The sequence below is a fragment of the Colobus angolensis genome, unplaced genomic scaffold, assembly GCF_000951035.1.
Source record: "Colobus angolensis palliatus isolate OR3802 unplaced genomic scaffold, Cang.pa_1.0 Scaffold178, whole genome shotgun sequence".
In the NCBI taxonomy this organism is placed as follows: domain Eukaryota; kingdom Metazoa; phylum Chordata; class Mammalia; order Primates; family Cercopithecidae; genus Colobus; species Colobus angolensis.
This window is the reverse complement of record NW_012114910.1, coordinates 5,403,931-5,411,614: the sequence shown is the minus strand read 5'-3', so window position 1 is coordinate 5,411,614 and position 7,684 is coordinate 5,403,931. Positions and strand designations below refer to the sequence as shown.

Genomic DNA, 7,684 nt, shown 5'->3' with positions numbered 1-7,684 from the left:
GGCGCCTCTATTTTTTTAAAGAGAAATTTTTTTTAAGTTAAAAAAGAATATTTTTTTCCATGTTTTGTTTGAGCACTTAAATTTTCTTAACTTTTTTGTCATGAAACATAACACATAGAAAAATGTAAGTATACAACTTCATGAATTGTTATAAATTGAACATACAGACTTCTGGTACTTTCACGGTTTAACTTCTTACATTTAAATTTTGGTTTCATCTAGACATGATTTTGATATAATTGTGAAATAGAAATCCATTTTTATTGTAAAAGAACACTTTTTAAATGTTCATGAAATGTTTTAAAATTTATTATATACTAAGGAAAAAAGAAAATCTCAACATATTCCTCAAAGTAGAAATTGCACAAGACTTATTCTTTGTATAGTGTAATACAACAAAAACTAATGATAAAGCCATAAAAACAACCCTTTGTTAAATTACTCCATTCCAAATTATAATTTCAATCTACTTAGCACATAAGTATTTGATATACATTTATTGAAATTGACCAAAAGTGTTTTATTATTTTTTAAAAGGTAAAGGCTAGCAATGGCTTAAGCAATACCGTTTATAATTTTAAAGAGTAACAAACAGCCTCACTAAATTAGGGGAAAGAAATAAAAAGATAAAAGTAAAAATTACAGAACTAAAAAAGGGATAATTCCAACAAAATTGATAAATGTTTTCAAACATAAGAGTTACCAACTGCTGGTGAATCTAAAAAGAAGAAAAAGACAAAAAGTAAACTAAATTAAATGTGAAGCCTTGAGGAGATTTAAAATTATAAGACAATAGGCAGGGCGCGGTGGCTCACGCCTGTAATCCCAGCACTTTGGGAGGCCGAGGTGGGCAGATCATGAGGTCAGGAGCTTGAGACCAGCCTGGCCAACATGGTGAAACCCCGTCTCTACTAAAAGTACAAAAATTAGTTGGCTGTGGTGGCAAGCGCCTGTAGTCCCAGCTACTCAGGAGGCTGAGGCGGGAGAATCACTTGAACCTGGGAGGTGGAGGCTACAGTGAGCCGAGACCATGCCATTGCACTCCAGCCTGGGTGGCAGAGTGAGATTCTGTCTCAAAAAAAAAGGCCAGGCGCGGTGGCTCACGCCTGTAATCCTAGCACTTTGAGAGGCCGAGGCGGGTGGATCACGAGGTCAGGAGATCAAGACCATCCTGGCTGACATGGTGAAACCCCGTCTCTACTAAAAATACAAAAAATTAGCTGGGCGTGGTGGTGGGCACCTGTGGTCCCAGCTACACACCACTGCACTCCAGCCTGGGCAACAGAGCGAGACTCTGTCTAAGAAAAAAAAAAAAAACACAAACAAACAAAATAAACAAGAAAATATTATATACAACTGTGAGCTATACTATGTTTGACCATCTTGACAAAAAGAGCAACTTTTTCAAAACTATAAATTGCCAAGTGTTCATTAAAAAAAATAAGCCAAAAATAACCAACCAACACAATAAGGATAAATTTAAAGTGATCAAGTTTGATTTTTTAAAAAACTGTTCAAACATCTTGGTAGTGCTGGGCAGGAAGTTGGCTTTCATTCTGGGAGGGATGAGAAGGCTCTGAGGGGCATGGAACCTAATGTCACAGGACCTGATGCAGGCTGTGTCTTAACAGCTGACTCCTGCGTGGAGAAGGTTATTGGGGGACGGGTGGACGGAGACCAGGGAGGAGGCAGTTGCAGTAATCCCCATGAGAAATGATGGTGTCCAGGCTAGGCCAGAGCAGTAGAGGAAGCAAGATTCTGGAATGCACTTGGAAAATGAAGCCATCTTTGGGCTTGAGCTCAAGGAAGCATGAAGCTGCCCGTAACTGAAGTGGGGAAGGTGGTCTGGGGAGCGGTTTGGGAAGAGAGATCAGGAGCTCAGTTTCGGACTTGGAAATTTTGAAATGCACATGAGGCATCCAGGTGGAGTTGGGAGAATTAAATCATGCCGAAAGATACTCACGTGGCAAGTAGCAAATATTTGCTATATTGTCTGTTCAACTTTGTCAACTGCTTTTCCAATAGAAATGTAGTGTCCTTATCAAACATGCATAAATGTTAAACTCAAAAGTAAAGTGAAATATTTTCTCAGTAGATATGAATTACTTTTTAATTTTTTTTTTTTTTTTTTGACATGGGGTCTCACTCTGTTGCTCAGGCTGGACTGGAGTGGCGAGAGCTCCCTGCAGCCTCAAACTCCTGGGCTCAAGCAATCCTCTGCCACAGCCTCCCGATTAGCTACGACTACAGGCACACACCACCACGCCCAGCCAATCTTTTATTTTTTGTAGGGACTGAGTTGCGCAATGTAGCCCAAGCTGTTCTCCAACTCCTGAGCTCCAGCTATCCTCCCACCTCGGCCTCCCAAAGTGTTGGGATTACAGGCGTGAGCCACCCCATCTGGCTGCTTTTTAATTGTAATATTCATCCTCCATCCGTCCTACTTAGTGCAGATATTTTTCCCTACCTATTGCCTTCCTATTTCTCTTTTATTTCACATTATTTAGGGAAGTTTCATTTTTTGTGAGCTATCACTGATAATTTCTTATTTACTCATCATCTTGTATTTCTCTTCCTTACACATTGGGGAAATGTCTATTCTAGTTTTTAATGTAAATGTTCTTGAGGCTTCTTTTTTTAGAAAAAATCAAAATATGCACATTAAAAAGTTTGAATGGTTCAAAGGGTCCTAAAAAGGGTCCACAGTGGAAAAGGCTCATCTTTCCCGGCATCCCCAGGGCCCTCCTCAGACACAACCCTGTCGTCAGTTTCCTGTGTAGCTTCCCAGAGTTGGTCTCTATGTATGCAAATACACACACATTTAAAATATACACATGCCACAGATTTTTATTTTATTTTTATTTTTATTTTTTATTTTTTGAGACGGAGTCTCGCTCTGTCGCCCAGGCTGGAGTGCAGTGGCCGGATCTCAGCTCACTGCAAGCTCCGCCTCCCGGGTTTATGCCATTCTCCTGCCTCAGCCTCCCCGAGTAGCTGGGACTACAGGCACCCACCACCTCGCCTGGCTAGTTTTTTGTATTTTTTAGTAGAGACAGAGTTTCACCATGTTAGCCAGGATGGTCTCGATCTCCTGACCTCGTGATCCGCCCGTCTTGGCCTCCCAAAGTGCTGGGATTACAGGCTTGAGCCACCACGCCCAGCCAACCACAGCTTTTTAAAATTTGAATTTATGGGCCGTGTGCAGTGGCTCACGCCTGTAACCCCAGCACTTTGGGAGGCCGAGGCAGGTGGATCACCTGAGATCAGGAGTTCGAGACCAGCCTGACCAACATGGTGAAACCCCATCTCTACTAAAAATACAAAAATTAGCCAGGTGTGGTGGTGGGTGCCTGTAATTCCAGCTTCTCAGGAGGCTGAGACAGGAGAATCACTTGAACCCAGGAGGCAGAGGTTGCAGTGAGCTGAGATCGTGCCCCTGCACTCCAGCCTGGGCGACAGATGGAGACTCCATCTCAAAAAAAAAAAAAAAAAAAAAAAAAAAAATGAATTTAGACCCAGGTGAGCAGAGGCTCACGCCTGTAATCCCAGCACTTATGGAGGCCAATGAGGAAAGAATCACTTCAGTCCAGGAGTTCAAGACCAGCCTGGGCAACTCAGGGAAACCCTGTCTCTACAAAAAAATAAAAATTAGCCTGGCATGGTGGAGTATGCCTATTGTCTCAGCTACTCCGGAGGGTGAGGCAGGAGGATCACTTGAACTCAGGAGTAGCAGGTTGCATGAGCTATGATTGCACCACACACTCCAGCCTGGGTGACACAGCAAGACCCTGTGTCAAAAAAAAAAAAAAAAGAAAAGAAAATTAGATTACCGTCATAGGTGGTACAAAACACTTCCCAGTTTGTTGCTTTCATTTTGTTTGTTGCCATTTTTACTATACAGAAAAAAAAAAAGACAATAAAGAATACGTTATTACGTTAATTTATAATGCATTATTTTTAATGACTTTATTGAGGTGTAATTTACATACCGTAAAATCCATCCATTTTAGGTGTACAGTTCAGTGATTTCTAGTAAATTTACTGAGTTATGTGACCATCACCACAATCTGGTTTTGGGACATTTTCATTACTGCCATAATATTCCTCATACCCATTTAGAATTATTCCTATTTCTGTCCCCGGCCCAGGCAACCACTAATCTACTTGCTGTTTCAATAGATTTGCCTTTTCTGGACATTTTACGTAAATAGAATCATACAATATGTGATCTTTAGTGATCTTTTTCCACATGGCATAAACTTTGTTCCTTTTTATTGTTGAATAATGTTCCATTGTATAGCTATATCACAGTTTGTTTCTCCATTCATGAGCTTTTGGGTGTTTGGGTTGATTTCACTTTTTGACTGTTATGGATAATGCTGGTATGAACATTCATATACGAGTTTTTGTGTGGATGTATATTTTCATTTCTCTTGGAATAGACCTAGGCATGGAATTGCTGGATTAGATGGTAATTCTGTTGTTTTACATTCTAAGGCAGGGTTCCCTAATCCCTGGACCACAGACCAGTGCGGGTCCATGGCCTTTTAGGAACTGGGCCACACAGCAGGTGGTGAGCAACCGGCGGGCGAGTATTACTGCCTGAGCTCTGCCTCCTGTCGGATCAGCGGTTCCATTAGATTCTCATAGGAGAACAAACTCAGTTGTGAAATGCGCATGGGAGGGATTTAGGTTGAGAGTTTCTGATGAGAATCTAATGATAAATGCAGTGAGCTTGAATCATCCCGAATCCATCTCCCACCTCCAAACCGCATCTGTGGAAAAAATTCTCTCTCGCAAAACTGGTCCCTGGGCCAAAGAGTTTGGGGACAGCTGTTCTAAGGAACTGCCAAAACTGCCAAACTGTTTTTTCAGAGTGGCTGGACCATTTTACATTTCCATCAGCAATATATACAGTGTCCTGCTTCTCTACATTCTCATCAACATGTGTCTTTTTCATTACAGCCATTCTATGTGGGTGTGAAATGCTATATGGCTGTGTTTTTCATTTCCATGCAGAAATTTTTAATTTAATTACTTAGTTAAAAATAATTCTTTAAATTTAAAACACTCATATTGCCATATATATATTTTTATACTACAAAGTGATACAATTTTTGTTAATTTTCCTGCCTTGATTACTCTTTACCTGTATAGTAGGTAAATCTTTACATAAGATCACAATTATATTGAATAGTAATTTATTCAACTCAAAATCTTCATAGGATTTAGAAAATTTAAGTCCTTTACCAAAGGGTTTGACTTTTAACTTCATTAAAGTTTGCAAACAGTAGCAAATCCTTGGTAAAGCCACATTCAATCATTGGCATTCCAGGATTTTGAGCTATAACTGTAGTGATCACTAATATGTCATTTCTAAGCTGACAGTCATAATGACTAAAGCCTCTCATAAATAGATTTTTAAATACTTCCTTCAAAGCCAGTAAGCATTCCAAGTTACTAAGCTGTTGAACAATTTCTTCTTTTGAATATTTCTCTGATAAGTTCCAAAGTGTTTCTGATGAAGGAAATAAAAGCCGTCTAGAGAAATCTGGGTCATTGAGGTAAGCACAGATTCCATTGGCTGCTTGTGCTTTCATCATTACAGTACAGTTAACTTCAGAAGTCGAGAGATGCTGCAGAACTTGGAGTACCTAAAGTTTCTCAACAAGTTGATTTTCAAGCAAGGTCATTAACTGGACCATTGTTTTTGCCAGTCCTCCAACTTCAGTCATTTGAATCTTGTATAATGAACTCGCTTGCTGGTAACCTGGAATACGCTTCTTTGGTAGTTCTGCATGATAAAAGTCAACAATAAGTTTACAATTCTGTATCCTCAATTCAGAACTTGGTATTTTCATTAAGTATCCAGAAGTGCCATTGAATTAGCAGTATCTCCAGCATAAGTTATTTCATCCGATACTTTCTTTTTCAAAAATAGCAAGCCACACTATTTTATGATATCATATGCAGATTCCACAAAATGCGGCTGGCTTTCGATTTTTACTGCACACAGATTCAGAATTTTAAATGTCTGTACTAGATCCCTTAAGGGAAGTTCATTCTGATAACACTGTACCAGTTTCTTGACAGATTTAAGTTGTTTTTCTTCTAAGCCATCTTTAGCAGTCTCTTCAAAAAGTTTGATGACACAATTAAGGTCCATAGGCTTCAAAACACCAGTTCCGCATGGTGAGGGAGGCCTCGGGAAACACCATTATGGTGGAAGGCAAAGGGGAAGTCAAGACCTTCCTCATGGTGGCAGGAAAGAGACGGCGTATTGCTACGTATTTTAACACCACTTATTTCCCCCCTTTTTTCTCTCAATATCATGGATTAAATACTGTATTTTAAATGAGTGTGAGGCTCACTTGGACTCTATTCCACCCATTTGGCCAATTTTTTTCCATTTTTAATTCAAGCATCTTAAAGTTTGAATGATGGTCACCTTATTATGCATTTTATTATGTTTGGGAGCTTTTTTGCTATTGCCTGATCCTTCCAACAAATAGCCTTTTGATAGAATTGCCTTTATTTGTTTCTTTATATCCAATTCTAACTTAAAATTCGACTTAAAATTAACTTAAACTGTTTTATTATGAAATATTTAAGTCATATAAATACTACCTCTTTTCTCTAATGACTGCTCATATAATTTTACCAAGTTCTGTTAAAGCAGCCTGTTGTACATAAAGTGGCATTGTTTTTTATCTGCCTGTTAACTTAGAGTGGGTTTTATTTTCTTTCACTTTCTGTGGTCGAAGGCAAGTTTGTCTTAGTCAGCTTGGGCTGTTAGAATGAAATACTATAGACTGGGTGGCTTAAACAACAGAAACTTGTTTCTCACAGTTCTGAAAGCTGGGAAGTCCCTAATCAGGAAGCCAGCAGACCTGGTGTCTGGAGAGGATGCACTTCCTGGTTTACAGACGGCACCTTCTCATTGTGTCCTCACAGGGCAGAGAGCAAAGAGAAAGAGAAAGAGCAAGCGCTCTCCAGCCTCTTCCTTTTTCCTTTTGTTTTCGTTTTTGTTTTTGTTTTGTTTTTGTTTTCTTTTGTTTATTTGAGATGGAGTCTTGCTCTGTCGCCGAGGCTGGACTGCAGTGGCACAATCTCGGCTCACTGCAACCTCTGCCTCCTGGGTTCAAGTGATTCTCCTGCCTCAGCTTCCTGAGTAGCTGGGACTACAGGTGCCTGCCACCACGCCTGACTAATGTTTATATTTTTATTAGAGATGGGGTTTCATCATGTTGGGCAGACTGGTTTTAGACTCCTGATCTCAAGTGATCTGCCTACCTTGGCCTCCCAAAGTGCTGGCATTACAGGCGTGAGCCACCGTGCCCAGCCTCCAGCCTCTTCTTGTGAGGGCGGTAATCCCATCATAAGGGCTCCACCCTCTTGACCTAATCACTTCGCAAAGGCCCCACTTCCAAATACCATCACACTGGGTATTTAGGCTTCACCAGGTGAATCAGTGGGGGAGGTGGGACACAAACATTCAGTCCACGGCAAGTTTTTATCTCAATTTGCTAATGCCTCTATTTCTACTGTTACAATGTGATAATGCTGTTTTTTAAAATATCATTTAGCTGGCTGTGGTGACCCGTGCCTGCAGTCCCAGCTACTCAGGAGGCTAAGGCAGAAGGATCACATGAACCTAGGAGTTTGAATCCAGCCTGGGCAACAT

The 7,684-nt window shown here is 40.3% G+C and overlaps 1 protein-coding gene and 1 pseudogene across 1 annotated transcript in view; one reads left to right on the top strand and one right to left on the bottom strand.

Moving 5' to 3' along the window:
* The window catches only part of NLRC5 (NLR family, CARD domain containing 5), an 83,667-nt gene that overhangs the window by 4,798 nt on the left and 71,185 nt on the right, over positions 1–7,684 (top strand). The window lies entirely within an intron of this gene.
* LOC105509595 overlaps positions 1–7,684 on the bottom strand; it is a 32,226-nt pseudogene that overhangs the window by 19,499 nt on the left and 5,043 nt on the right.